Source organism: Gadus chalcogrammus, chromosome 8 (assembly GCF_026213295.1).
Source record: "Gadus chalcogrammus isolate NIFS_2021 chromosome 8, NIFS_Gcha_1.0, whole genome shotgun sequence".
Lineage (NCBI taxonomy): Eukaryota > Metazoa > Chordata > Actinopteri > Gadiformes > Gadidae > Gadus > Gadus chalcogrammus.
The window spans coordinates 19,661,009-19,676,410 of NC_079419.1; the positions used below are offsets into that span (position 1 = coordinate 19,661,009).

The 15,402-nt window shown below is 48.4% G+C and overlaps 1 protein-coding gene across 3 annotated transcripts in view; it reads right to left on the reverse strand.

Annotated features, from left to right (window-relative positions):
• gng12a (guanine nucleotide binding protein (G protein), gamma 12a) overlaps positions 1-15,402 on the reverse strand; it is a 31,374-nt gene that overhangs the window by 11,423 nt on the left and 4,549 nt on the right. The window contains exon 1 of one of the 3 annotated variants that reach the window (XM_056596110.1): positions 7,768-7,829. The exons of the other annotated variants lie outside the window; for them this stretch is intronic. The gene's annotated coding sequence lies outside the window, so the exon portion shown is untranslated. Of the gene's footprint in view, positions 1-7,767; positions 7,830-15,402 lie in introns of those variants that run through there. 3 annotated transcript variants of the gene reach the window in all.

Below are 15,402 nucleotides of genomic sequence, written 5' to 3' on the forward strand. Positions count from 1 at the left end.
ACTACAGTGAGTACACACAGCACACTAAGTGGTACTACAGTCTGTACTACAGTGAGTACACACAGCACAGTAAGTGGCAAAACCGGCTGTACTACAGTGAGTACACACAACACAGTAAGTGGTGCTACAGTGAGTACACACAACACAGTAAGTGGTGCTACAGTGAGTACACACAGCACACTACTACAGTGAGTACACACAGCACACTGAGTGGTGCTACAGGCTGTACTAGTTAGTACTCACTGTAAGCAGTAAGCACACACACAAGAACAGTGGTACTAGTGTACTGTGTACTGCACAGTGAGTACATATATCCCGGTGAGTGGTACTACAGGCGTACTGCACAGTAAGCTTAACTAGAGTAAGTGCTGCAAGAAGTAACCCCCCCGAACATTGTTTTGGTTCCCAGGAGAATCAATAAGATAAGCATGCATCACAATCTACAGGCGCACACAGAGGCAACTATGGGGGAAGAACAGAACTGTGCAGAGGCTACTAATGAAGGAACACTTGGGACGAGAACACGCAGTCAGAGGCCTCAAAGGACAGTGGTGATAAGCAGACCGGGAAAGATCACACCTTGTGGGCGTGCGTGTGTGTCTGTGTCTGTGTGTGTGTGTGTGTGTGTGTGTGTGTGTGTGTGTGTGTGTGTGTGTGTGTGTGTGTGTGTGTGTGTGTGTGTGTGTGTGTGTGTGTGTGTGTGTGTGTGTGTGTGTGTGTGTGTGTGTGTGTGTGTGTGTACGTGTATGTGTATGTGTGTGTGTGTGTGTGTGCGTGTGAGTTGTGTGTTGTGTGTGATTAGGCAGAATGGTATCGTAGAGAATTCCCATAATGACATTAGCACATTCTTGAACTTCCCTCCAAACTCAGAGCTGTGCACATTCCTTCACTGCTCAGTGTTGAGTGCACACACACAAACACACACATACACACACACACACACACACACACACACGCTTGACCACGGCGCCTTATATTGGACCTGTGGTGTAATAGCCACGAGAGATGCTTGTGATTCCTGAGAAACCTCCCTAAACCCCTCCTAAATAGTTCTCTCCAGTTCCCACAGCGAGAGCGTTCATTCAGTGGCTCTGGGCTGGGAACCGATCACGAGCCAGGGGCCGGTTATGAGACGCTGGAAGGAGCCCATGAGAATCCTGGCAACGCTTTCTAACTCCTTGTGATGCTCGCTACGTGCCGACTTTTGCTCACGATGGAAGTCACTGCAAAGACACCAGAAACATCCAGAGACATTACAGTCAATCAAGTTGTTCCTCATCCGTTTAGGATCCTCTTAGGGCCCCTGTGTGGCACATGAATCATGGAGGAGTTATTTAGCTGATGATTCACCGGCTGCTCCAGGGGCCTAAAGCCTTTCATTCCCAGTTAAGCTCAGCACCTTCCAGGTTTCACAAACCCCACCCTCCACCCCCACCCCCCTTCCTCCTCCTGCCTCCTCCACCTCGTACAGCACGACCTTCGACCTCCACATTTCTCAACAAGGGGGAAAAAGAAATGACGTGAGTATTGGGGATTCTAGGGATTCTTTGCTGCTGCAAGGCTTTTATCGTCCGGTTGACTCAAATGTCATTTTTTGGGAGGAAAAAATATGAGCAAATATATAAATGGTGCTGATTCATTGATGATTTGCATCCACTATCAACTAAGGAATTACGGACAAAACCCGACATTATCACGCATAGAAACAACCGCTAAAGATTAAATCGTTACGCAATTCTTACAAGTCACAGAAAACAAAAATACAACATCGTATCATGACATCCCTGCTGATTTGCATGGCCGATCAATAACAGAGAGATGATTAAACAGGGAGGCGAACGTCCCGATCTCTGCACCAGTCCTTTCAATGCAGTGCATTTGAATTGGTTTATTAAGTGTGTGTGTGCGTGTGTGTGTGCATATGTGTGTGGATTTAAAGGGGTGTGTGTGTGTGTGTGAGTTTATATATGTGCGTGTGTGTGTGTTAATGTGTGAGTTTATGTGGTCGCGTGTGTGCGTGCACGCGTGCGTGCGTGCGTGCGTGCGTGCGTGCGTGCGTGCGTGCGTGCGTGCGTGCGTGCGTGCGTGCGATCATAACATAGATTATAACCACCCGACGGCTTGGTTGAGAGGCTTTTCTACCTTGGAATGAAAGCCTCTGACAGGGCACTGAGGCAGCCTGGTGCAGGGAGAGCCAGGGTGCTCTGGTGTTCACACAGAGCACCCAGAGGAGTTCAGTTCATAACACGAGACACACAGGAGGGCTGTGTGTGGCGTGTCACCTGCTGTTCCACTACCTCATTGGGGATTTCACACCGCATCACAAGACGCGTTAGTCAAATGATCACTATCAGGAGACGCAGACTCACTGACGGGGGGAGGAGTGGGCGAAAGACTCGGAGGGGAGGGCCACAACCATAAAGAAGGACAAAGGGAAGCAGAGTGACCGAGAGAGAGAGAGAGAGGGAGAGGGAGCTAAAGTGAGTGATGTTGCACGAGACTTTGCTCGCCCCATGTCACTGGTTCAACTGTCAACTGACTAGGAGTCTCACATTCTTTCCGTAGGAGGGGTGACCGACAGAGGCACAGTGGCTCGGCACGCGATAGTTTATCCGTTGAGGGGAAAACAAATGCATTCCTGCTGCCACTCAAATCAGGGACGGTCCAGTACCGGGACACACAGGATGTTTGGTGTCTGCTTACGCCATAAAAGATTAAACACACACACAACCGCGCGCGCTCACAGGGAAGGAGGGAGAGGGCAGTCAGGAGGCTCGGTGATATCGTTGGCGGCTTTTAAAGAGCGCCGAGCTAAAAATAGCCCTGGGTCGTCTCTGTTGCTACTGGCCACCGCCGGGTTAATTAGCGAGTGCCTACTGTTACACGGCGGAGCCAATGGCGTCTCTCTGGGCCCGCTGGACAGAGTCCAGACCTAGGGGTATTTTTGTAGTTCACACCCCGGGTCCTCTGCTCTGGCTCCCTGGTAATGGGTCATTACGGAGTTCAAGGAAGCCCAAAGCAAACAGAGGCCCCGGGCCAATAGTGGCCTTCACACGTCACTTCAGACGCACAGCACAGCCTGCCATGAGGGAGCCATGCAGGGGCCCACTGCTCTGAGCAGAGAGGGGGAGAGAGAGAGAGAGAGAGAGAGAGAGAGAGAGAGAGAGAGAGAGAGAGAGAGAGAGAGAGAGAGAGAGAGAGAGAGAGAGACAGACAGACAGACAGACAGACAGGGGGGGTGTTCAGGGTCTCCATGGGGAGAATGAATGCATTAAAAAAAGATGCTTGTAAAACAACCAAGCTCTTGTGGAGCCGAGGGTGAGGGGAGCAGGAGTTAAAGAGGGAGGGAGAGGGAGAGCGTTAGAGAGCGAGAAAGATTGTGAGATATACAAAGGAACGAGTTACCAGGCAGAAGAAAGAAAGCCAGCGAGCTTTGCAGCTGTTTCCCGCGTCACACCTGGTCCCGGGCCAGAAATCTGCCGCTGAGGCAGATACCCGGACGCCATAAAAACCTGGAGCTATTGTGACCCCTCACCCACCAGCCCACACCCCACACCCCTCTGACGGTTGCACAATACAATAGTTGTGCATCTCTGGTTCTCCCTGACTGCCCTGCCTGCATGGAACAATACACAGAACACACGTCAGTGTTTCAGCCCTGCCCCGAGTGAGCCCAGCCAGGCTGTCTGCACACAGCCACCCACGGCAGGGGCTAGGAGGGACTGTGTGTGTTTGCGTGTGTGTGCGTGTGCGTGTGTGTGTGTGTGTGTGTGTAAGGGGGATGGGTAACAGGTCAAGGGAGGTAGAGAGAGAGGTAGAGAGAGAGGTAGAGAGAGAGAGAGAGAGAGAGAGAGAGAGAGAGAGAGAGAGAGAGAGAGAGAGAGAGAGAGAGAGAGAGAGAGAGAGAGAGAGAGACAGTGAAGCAGGCCAGGAGTGGTCTTGATGGCCTAATGATCAACGGCTAGACGTCACACGCTCATTAGACTACAAAGTGAAACACGTAAGAGGAGAGCTTGTTCTCCAAGACAAACGGATATTGGATTAGTAGGAGTGTGTGTGTGTGTGTGTGTGTGTGTGTGTGTGTGTGTGTGTGTGTGTGTGTGTGTGTGTGTGTGTGTGTGTGTGTTTGTGTGTGTGTGTGTGTAGGGTGAGGGTAAGGACACACAAAAAGGAAACCTAGAAAGCTGGGCTCCGATCAACAGAAAATCCCCAGTAAAAGGACGCCGCCTCAGAGAGATAGCTGATGAGATCAATTAGAAAAGGGAATGAGTAACGGCTAATATTGTAGGGTGATACGGGGGTCAAGGGCAGGGACCAGGCCCGTCCCGGGCCTCTGCCCGCTCACCGCGGCCCCTCCGTGGGGAGAGCGGGAGCGGGACAAAGGGTGATTGTTCCCATGCTTGTGCAGAGTATCCATGTCCCGTGCCCTATAGTCATACATCAAGGAACCAGTAATCCTGGCCCGTCACGACTGCACGAGTAAGTCCAACTGGGAAGGGGTGGGAGTGGGCGGGTGACATTTATTGGTCTACACACTTCTGATCTTTGTACTCCCAGGTCAAAGTTCAACCGGGTGTCATTAGTGTTCATGACTTTCCATTTCTTCTCGGAACCGACGGAGAGTCTGCTCTCTGCTGGTCACGGGACAGGGGATAGCGGGACAAATTAACTCACACAACAGCCTTGCTGTGTGTTTTTGTGTTTGTTTGTATGTGTATGTGTGTGTGTGTGTGTGTGTGTGTGTGTGTGTGTGTGTGTGTGTGTGTGTGTGTGTGTGTGTGTGTGTGTGTGTGTGTGTGTTTATCTTTGTGTGTGTGTGTTTGTGTGCGTTTTTGTGTTTGTGCGCATATGTGCGTGTGTGTGTGTGAGAGAGTTTAATGTGTGAGTGTGTGTGCGTGCATGTATGCGTGGCGATGTATCTGTTTGTGTGTGGGTGTGTGTGTGTGTGTGTGTGTTTATCTTTGTGTGTGTGTGTTTGTGTGCGTTTTTGTGTGTGTGCGCATATGTGCGTGTGTGTGTGTGAGAGTTTAATGTGTGAGTGTGTGTGCGTGCATGTATGCGTGGCGATGTATCTGTTTGTGTGTGGGTGTGTGTGTGTGTATGTGTGTGTTTGTGTGAGAGCGTTTGCTTATGTGTGTGTGTGTGTGTGTGTGTGTGTGTGTGTGTGTGTGTGTGTGTGTGTGTGTGTGTGTGTGTGTGTGTGTGTGTGTGTGTGTGTGTGTGTGTGTGTGTGTGTGTGTGTGTGTGTGTGTGCGTGCGCACGTATGTGTGGGTGTGGGGGTGGGCGTGCATGATTTCCCGCCAAGACATTTGATCCTGACACCTTAAACGAACGTGTGTGTGTAACTTTAGAAGACGCTGAGCTACTTGATGGATTGGATTTATAAAATAAACACAGAAAAGTAATTTCCTTTTAGGATACACAAAGCACAAAGTATCTGTCTGCAAGGTTCTGAAGCAAAAGAACCACAAGCTGCCCTTAATTCCTTCAGGGGTGGATGGGAAGGACCATACAATGAGATTAAGCAGGGTTGTTGTGCGCTTGTTGGTAAGACAGCCAGCACGTCCATGTTCTTCTTTGCAGATGACGTTCTCATTCATCTCTCCTGCCTCCTACCTCGTACGCTACCTGTACTGGTTACACAAGACTGGGAGTTGTGTCGCATGAGCTGGTTACTGGTTACCTGCACTGGTTACACAAGACTGGGAGTCGTGTCAGATGGGATTTATAATTCTGACGCAAAAGTCAAACCACCTGTTGGCCTTGCTTGATTTAGAGGATCTGAATCATGGATCATAATAAAGTAGTATTGAACGTTCCCCCGGTGGGGGGGGGCGGTTAGGTCAACGTGCGCTGAGGACGCCGGTGTTCAAACACTCTTATCCAACCTACCGGATGTTTCTGAACTGAGCAGAGAGAGAACAGAACCCTAAACGACACAGAAACGTCACATCAACGGACAGAGCGCTAACCGTGACTCAGTGTGCTAGATAAGACCCACACAAGACCCACAAGCTGACACACACACACAAGCACACACACACACAAGAGCCCAGGCACAGACACATACACATACATACATTCTGTAGCTTGGAGCGTATTGCCACTGAATTAGTGTATTGTTGTCCCTATCAGCAGAATAATATGTTCTTTATTTTCTATGCATTTTCTACGCAGAGAAATTCTAAGTATATTATTGACATACACCTCAGGCTGTTACAAGACGCCAATAGCAGGAATACAATTCATTGGAAAGCTGCAGCTCACACAGGACTCTTCAGGCAGTGTATATTACAGCGCTAAGGTTCCCATGACCATGTAAGGACGACAAGCGGTATCTTTATGAGGCTAAAGGCCAACGCAAGGTCATGTAACGGGTAAGTGGCCAATCAGAAGACAGAGAGGGAAGAAGAAAGCAACGCTATGAAAGGACACTAAAGGCCAACTGCCAAATGTAGACGTCAAAAGTACATGGCTGAATCTATAGATGGGCAAAAAAAATGATCTCTGCTCCACCGATACTTGAACAGGTTGACTAAAAAAGCTTTTCCTTCATTTGAACATCGGTTGATGCTCGCTTCCGTTATTATTTTATGGCTTTTTAATTTGTGCTGTGACTTCTGCATTCGTTTTGTGTCTTTTGCATGTGTGTTGGGGCGTTGCAGTTCTGTTGTGACTTTGCGGCTGTGTTTATCGAGTTGGATATGTAGTTCGTACGACACTACCCGGCCATTACTACTTCACAACATTAAACTCATACGTAAAACCACAAAAAGTATAAAATCACACAAAGAAATCGTAATCATTTGCAAAATAAAAGGCACAGAAAAAAATCTTTCCCGAGGGTCTGGGGAGGGTCCTGCTGATTGTCCCTTCTTAAAACACTAATGTGCATTATTGTTAGGATTAATGGATAAATACAGGTAATTGTTTTAACCTGATTGTCCTGGGAGATGTGCTTCCTGTAAGACCTACATTTGACTGCAAATGTTAGAACCTGCTATCACTCCTGAAAATCTGGTTTGCGATTTCCTGCAAACACGCAATCGTATCCAGTTATTTATATGAAGACGATTTAAACCCGGTGCCGAGACGAGCATTCCTGTTCAACAGCATCCACACATTCCATAGCAGGCAAGCCCACATACCCCGGGTCAGGCTCACGCTGTCACCACCCCTTCAGGATTGGTGAAGGACAGGAATGACACGCCAGTCACCAAGAGATATTAGTGTTGGTTATGAAGTGAGGGTACAGGAGGAACGCTGCAGCCTAGAAGCAGAGGGGGAGCTACAAAACGTTGAAACTGTTCTGCTAATGTGAAGCATTAACAAAGCGTGTGCACAAAGTAAAAGAGGACTGGATTTGTGTGCAAAAACTGCACCGCATGCAACAGAGAGCAGAGGGTTGTGGGGGGGGGGAATAGTGGAGACAAATTGATCAACTATACTGACACTCACACACACACACACACACACACACATGCACTCACACATGCACACACAGCTGAGCCTGTCTAAAAGGGGAACTAGATAGATTGTGTCTCCTTCTACAACTGGGACTCCCTTCATCTCCGGGACGTTTCAAAGACACGGCGGGTCAACCTAAGGCCACTTCCTGAACCGCCCCACCCGGCCCACCCCACCTTCCACCCTCCCACACACACCAGCACACACCCACAAGACTGTGTTTTCCCCTAACCTCCCTCCTCCCTGCTGGTGTTTTTCTCCCTTTGCACTGACCAATTCCTCAGCAGGGACGGGGTTACCTTTGAGACCCAGAGGTCGTAGACTGTGTCTCTTTTCCCCGGAACCAGCTGACGTCAAACTAAAGTCTCCGGTTAGTTCGCCCGAGCCTGTCGGGAAATAGCGCCGGGCGGGGGCTAGGGGGGGGGGGGGTCTCTCTCTCTCTCTCTCTCTCTCTCTCTCTCTCTCTCTCTCTCTCTCTCTCTCTCGCTCTCTCTCGCTCTCTCTCTCTCTCTCTCTCTCTCTCTCTCTCTCTCTCTCTCTCTCTCTCTCTCTCTCTCTCTCTCTCTCTCTCTCTCGCTCTCTCTCTCTCTCTCTCTCGTGTTTCACAACAACACACACAATCATTGGGGCTCATAAGGGTGGTACCTTGTTTTCCTTTCCTCCGATTTTTGAACCCTTTTATTTTTTGCTCCCTCCCTCTGCTAGCGCGTGGCGCGGCGGTCAGCAGGACACTGCGGCGCCGGCAGAGAGCTCACAGGGAGACAGCGGAGGTGGACCCCCGCACAAAGACACAGTGTAGTACAACACCCACCCACCCACCACCCACCCCCGGTCTGTTTTTCTACCATGAGCTAAGTGAGAGCCCGGCCTTGTTCCACAGCGCTCACAAATGGACTTCTTTACACTATCAATCACTCCAGGCTTGTTCTGAGAAAAAAGGGATTTCAGTCCTTTTGAAAATTGAATGAATCACTGACGTTGTGGTTTTTATGCACCACCTGATTTCTGGGGAGACACAAGCAAACAACTGTGCATCCCGCTGGACACCTGGGCGTGTTTGTGTGTGTGTGTGTGTGTGTGTGTGTGTGTGTGTGTGTGTGTGTGTGTGTGTGTGTGTGTGTGTGTGTGTGTGTGTGTGTGTGTGTGTGTGTGTGTGTGTGTGTGTGTGTGTGTGTGTGTGTGTGTGTGTGTGTGTGTGTGTGTGTGTGACAGGAGACAAAGCCCTCGGGCATCCCGTGGATTACAGCAGGTATAAAGGAAGATCAGTCTTTTTCCAGCACAGACAACGCGGCACGCATACAGACACACACACACACACACACACATGTGTGTGCAATCATGCATACGCAATCAGAGACACTAGCAGTCGCACAAGGAAACACACACATTCACAGAAACATGCAAAAAGCTGCACGCACACAAACGCATGAGAGAAACATGCATACACACACTACCAGACACCAACACAGAGACACAAACACGTAGAAAACCAGAGACACAGAGAAACACGCATCCCTGCCCCATGCACATGCAGCCAAACACACACACACACACACACACACACACACACACACACACACACACACACACACACACACACACACACACACACACACACACACACACACACACACACACACACACACACGCACGCTGAAGATCATTTCCCTGAGCACACACAGACAGTGTGCCATCTAGCAGTTGCGCATAGCCTTTGTTTGGGAAAACCAGTCGACCCCCCCCACTCCCATTCACTAATAAAGAGTGTAAGGGCTGAGGTATCCATCAAACTGACACCTCCTCTGTGCGCTGCACAACAAAACAGGAGATAAAACACACACACGCGCTGTTGGGGCCATATCATGAACATTCATTGTTTCCCCAAAGAGGCGTGCTAAATGCTGTGACTGTCTCTTCCCCATACCATACTACAATAAGAAACCAGGTTTTTATTTAAATGGGAATTATTTGTCATCACACACATGATGGATTCATCGGAAGGCTGCATCAAACTCCTTGATTTCTCCCCTCAGGATCAGGAATGTGAAACTTATTATGTCAATGTATGAACTTTGCCCACGAAACTAAGCGTAGGTGTCAAGGTGTGTGGCACGGTGCCTGCCTTCCCTCCATAGGAAGTCCACCTCTAATGACATCCTTACTTACCTGTTGGGCAGGAAGTCGGCCATGCAGAATGGAATGAGCACAATACTCCCACCTCGAAACCTGGAGAGGAAGTGGCCATATTTGGGCAGGAGGATTATGAAATAAGGAGAGGATGTGTGAGCCTATTTGCTTAGCAGCGACAGGGGAAAGTCCTCTTGCGTCTTCCTGGAGAGTTGTACAGGAAAGCTGGCTCGGAAAAAACAGGGGATTTGATTAGTCGGGAAAAACACTGATATGTTTGAGTGGAATCATTTAAAGTCCAAATAGAAAAGTCATTGATGACCTTTGATGGAATATTGTACACACACACACCTCTTCATTGATGGAATACTTTTTCCAAAAGTTGGGGAGTCAGATTGACAGACTGACAGACTGACCTGACCTCTATACAGCTTCTCACTATTGCTGCATCAATCATCCAACATAAAGATAAATTAAGGTAATCCCAGATGGGAGATTCAGGAATTCAACGCTTGGCCCGTTTGGTAGAGGTCTACTGCCCAGTTATGGACACATAACAAAGTTACTGTACAACTTAAACAGTCGCCATAAATATGAATGCCAGTCAGGTCAGCTGTGTTTCTATTGACCGTTGCTAAAGTTACAACGTACACACATTAAATGGACCACAACCGCACATAATCAGCCACGGCGAGCAATAAAGACAAGAAGGCGTTCTGCGAGACCTACGACATATGCACATGTCACTGGCGCCACATAAAAACACTGAAACACACATACACAGACACACACCCACACTCAAACACACACACACACACACACACACACACACACACACACACACACACACACACACACACACACACACACACACACACACACACACACACACACACACACACACACACACACACACTGCCTCTCACTATCAGCACTGACAAAAAAAACACATACATCACATGCACACAAGCCACTTATCTATCACTCTGGGTGAGTATAAATGCAATTAAGTTAATATAATGGTTGACAGTCGACAAAGGCTTATGTTTGGACCACCTGGCAATGCCAGGGTGGCAGATGGTGCATGTGTGGAGGTGCCTGTGTGCGTTCGTACGTGTGTGTGTGTGTGTCATTGCCATTGGCATTAAAAACGCTAAAGTGCCCAGATCAATAACAAGTCTTGGCTGTCACCTTAGCAACCCAGTCCTCTGTCGCTGTACACCTGCGGCAGGCTTCCTGTCCTTAATATCTGCAGAGTGGAGACGTGGCGCTACAGCTGGCCGTCAGCTAACAGAGAGGGGGAGATGAATAGCGATAGCTGAACTGAACTACAATAGAGAGGAGCACTCCTATTCAGGATGTATACGGAGGATTGTATGGATCACAGAGGGTTATGCTAGCCTACAAATGGGCTAGCATTTGTAGGCTATGCTCATATTAGCAAGTTAACAAGTTGTAGCAGTCACAATCTCCACGGCAACCCTTTTGAAAGCCTGAGGCCGAAGTTGACAGCTAATGAATGCTGTGATGCTACGGACATGTGTTACCTGATTAAGATTATTCTTCAACAAAAGCCATGCTTTGTTTTTCAACTCCATCTGAAACTGGGCTTGTAAAGCTCTTTAAGCAGCAGGCAACTAAAGTTAAAAGTTCACTAGTTTGGAACACTTTGTAGTTAAGGGCCCACTTTACTAAAAGCTTAAGATATTCCAGAGCTTTTGCTTGGGTATAACATGACTTAATGTTTTCTAACAACTTTATCAGACAGATTTTCTCATTGAGGGCAATCAAAAAGCTTAAATCTATCAATATTTTTTTTTAATTTTCTTAGTTTCCAACAAAGCTATATACATATATATATATAATACAAAGCGGCAGATACAAAATGCAATCCTCTGAAGGCCATAAGGGAATATGATCCGAGGGCGCCACTCTGTGGCACAAGTCAGAACTGCAGCGTAATACGGGTTGAGTAACTTGTTTTGGAAGTTGGTAAATCCGTAAAAATAAAGCAAAAAATAAATAGGTGTCTCTACGTTGTAAGGTAACACTTTATTCCTGTTTTGAAGGCAATCTAATTACAGCTGTGACTGTTATTATTTCTTCTCTCTCAGGCGTGTTACTCTTTGTCAGCTTAGCTTGTGTGAACTTGCCCCGACCAGCAGATATATGGGCTAATCAGGCTGATAATAATGATGAGTCTGCATGTGTGATGGAACCTGTCTGTGTGTGTGTGTGTGTGTGTGTGTGTGTGTGTGTGTGTGTGTGTGTGTGTGTGTGTGTGTGTGTGTGTGTGTGTGTGTGTGTGTGTGTGTGTGTGTGTGTGTGTGTGTGTGTGTGTGTGTGTGTTTGTGTGTGTGTGTGTGTGTGCGTGCTTGCGTGCGCAGCCCCTCGTCTGTGGTTTGTATGTATGTGTGTGTTTGTGTTTGCAGGCATTTATGCAAATGGTGATGTTTGTGTGTGTTTTAACTTGTGTTCTTGAGCATATTTTTAAGCAAGTGTGCATGCACACACACACACACGAACAACAGGTGGGGAATAGAGTGAGAAGGAGATAGAGTGACACAGAGAGACAGAGCGGGAGAGAGAGAGGGTTCTGCGTGTGGCGCTGGTCACATTACAGTAAGCCTCATTGTTGCTGGGGGTTTATAAATAACCTTTTGTCAGCTGGAGTCTCCCCTTCTTCTTCTCCTCCTCCTCACTGTCCATTATGCACTACTAGCCTCTCCATGGCTTTGTTGGCCCACTCCCACACCTCCAAAAGCCCCTTGCAGCTTCAGAGTCCCCCCTGTTCCCTCCGGTCTTTCCCTCTGCCGTGTTCCCTCCTGACATCCTGACGGTGACGTACACCACGGCAGGACACCGACTGCATACATCAGCCTGACTCTCAGCAGTGCCTGGATGACTACATTCCTAACAGCGCTAGAACGGGTACGTTTGTGTACGTGTTCATGTGGAAATGAATAGATATCATAAATCTATATTTGGGCAAGCTTTCCATTCGGAAAGTAAACGTGATGGTGCTTTAGAGGTAAACCTCAGGGTGGACGAATCAGCATCCAGCAGGATCCGCCTGGCCTCATCCGGTGTAGGTGAGCCAGATGGGGGTAGCTACGTCACGTCATGGATATTGCATATGCTCTGCTAGTTTAGCCTGAACCGGTTGACTGGAATCCCTGAATGTGAGGGTTCTGCCGCTCGCTGAAATGCAACGCGCTAAACACACACACACACACACACACACACACACACACACACACACACACACACACACACACACACACACACACACACACACACACACACACACACACACACACACACACACACACACACACACACACACAGGATGGCCGTACACAGCATGTGGTTAATCACTGTGTTTACACAGCTATAGTTCCCACCATGGGCCTGACATTAAAGATAAATAAACGTAAGATTATACGTACAAATACGCATGAATATGTATGAGACACACCTATTGACGTCACACATGTACGTACAAACACACCCACACACACAATAAGAAAAGGGGGTTGAGTGTGTCGTAGTCCATTCCAGGTCATTATTGCGAACGGACTGCTGACGCTTCCATATAAATTAAGAATGAACGCAATAAACGCCAACATGGCGGCCACCCGTGGAGCTCAGTATCCCACCATGGGGTTCGGTGGACAGTGATGAGCAGTCCTGCCTCTCTGGCCCGCCCCTTTACTGTCAACAGGACGACCGTCAGAGGGACTCTGATATTGTTATCACCGTTACAAGGAACTTTGCCCGCCTGTCCGAGGTATACACGCTAAACACGTTAAATCCCCTTATCTACTTCCTGTTCTCCGTCCGATCACGGTCGAGGCAGTCTCAGGTATCGTCATCCACATCGTCATCAGCGCCATCAGGCCGGCGTGAGTCAGGGCGGCGTGCGTCTGACTCCAGGTGATGTGATGTGTGTGTGTGTGTGACTTTCTTCCACAGACAGAGAAGCCTGACCCATATACAGAACCCCTTCAGAGGAGACATGCACCTCGGAACAGGAAACAATATTCTGTGGCTATCTCTAACACAGATTCTAACCATCCCTGTTTCTCCTTCAACCCCAATTCTACCTTTCTCTCTCGTGACACCACCTTTATTTCTCTGTCTATTTCTCCATCAGCCTCAATTCTGCCCGTCTCTCTCTCTCGCTCTGTGTCTGTGCTGACTGTCATTCCTCTCTCTGCCACAACAGACCGCTGGGGGGAGGATTGGAAGAGGGGAGAGGGAGGGTGGGGGGCATGTGTGTGTTTTTGTGTGTGTGTGTGTGTGTGTGTGTTTTTGTGTGTGTGTGTGTGTGTGTGTGTGTGTGTGTGTGTGTGTGTGTGTGTGTGTGTGTGTGTGTGTGTGTGTGTGTGTGGGGGTGGGGGTGTGTGTGTGTGTGTGTGTGTGTGTGTGTGTTCGTGTGTGTGTGTGTGTGGCTGATTAATTGAAAGCCTGGTTATTCTCTACAGAAGTGCATGAACTGAGCGTTCCTTCAACAGCAACTCTCTCTCTCTCTCACTCTCCTTCTCTTTCTCTTGTTTTCTCGCTCTCTCTCTCGATTGAGGCAAGATAGTTGCCATGGCAACCCCTTTCCTGATGTCGATCGGTGGAAATGTGCACATCTGGGTTTTTCTCTCCATCAGATTAGTGCATACGCGCTAACAGAGGCATGCTTCCTGAGGCCTGCACCACGGGCTCTGATATAATCATGCTTCTTGTTTTACTTACAGTTTAGATTTGAATTGTTCCAGGGCCAGTAGCATAGTGGCCTATGGTGATGCGCCATTACGCCCAGTCATTCTAGTTATTATTTTTCTTATTACGAAAGCATTAAAAAAAAAAACTGATAGTGATAGGTGGGACTAGTTATTTTCTTTCATGCCTGTTGTTGATTTAAACAAGCAGGCTCACACACTGAAGCCCCTATGACATCGAACCAACCTAGAGCTCACAGGGCTTCAGAGTGCGCCTAATTTGGGCGCACATGCGCCTAGAATTCGGGGTAGTGCGACCAAATATTTTATTTGGGCGCACCGGTGCGACTGAAAATGTATCTGGTATGATTATTATTATTTATTTTTTTACAGAGCAGTCTATTCATAATATTGTAATAACCACGGAAGAGGCAGCCGCAGTGAATGAAGTATTGATTAGACAGCGATTTATTAGACACCTAATAAACCGTTGGAACACGCAAGACCGGTAACAATAGCAACGCCGGTAAACAAACCCGCGAAGCCTACTATTCTACTTGCTGTAGTTTGGTCTGGCTTTGCGAGACTACGCGAAGCCCAATCCAGGGGCCTGTACTACGAAGCTCGATTAGAGGGTTAGCGAGGTATGTTGAGCTGAAAGCCTGGGTTAGCTGTACCATGAAAGTCGATCTCTTTAAGCGTCGCTGTATCACCATGGTGACTTACGCTCGCAACCAAACCTGGTCGGGAGCAGCTTTTCAGCGAGTCTACCTGGAGATCGGCTGCTTATATCGGCGTGCGCAGCTTCCTAGCCCCTCCTCCGATAATGGCGTCACCATTTGTGGGTGTTCCCATGGACCTCGGTGCACTTATCGTACAGGCGTCTCTCCGGAGACAGAGGGTTTTTCGGGACAGAACCGATCCCTTAGCAATGTCTGACGATATTCTTTATGAGAGATACAGATTCGGCATTTATTTAAGGCATTTATTTAATGGTCAAGATATTATTAATCAATGGCGTAAATATAGACGGTGCAACCGGTGCAGCTGCCCGGATTGCCCCCCCCCCCCGTCAACAACTCAGCGCAAGGCAGG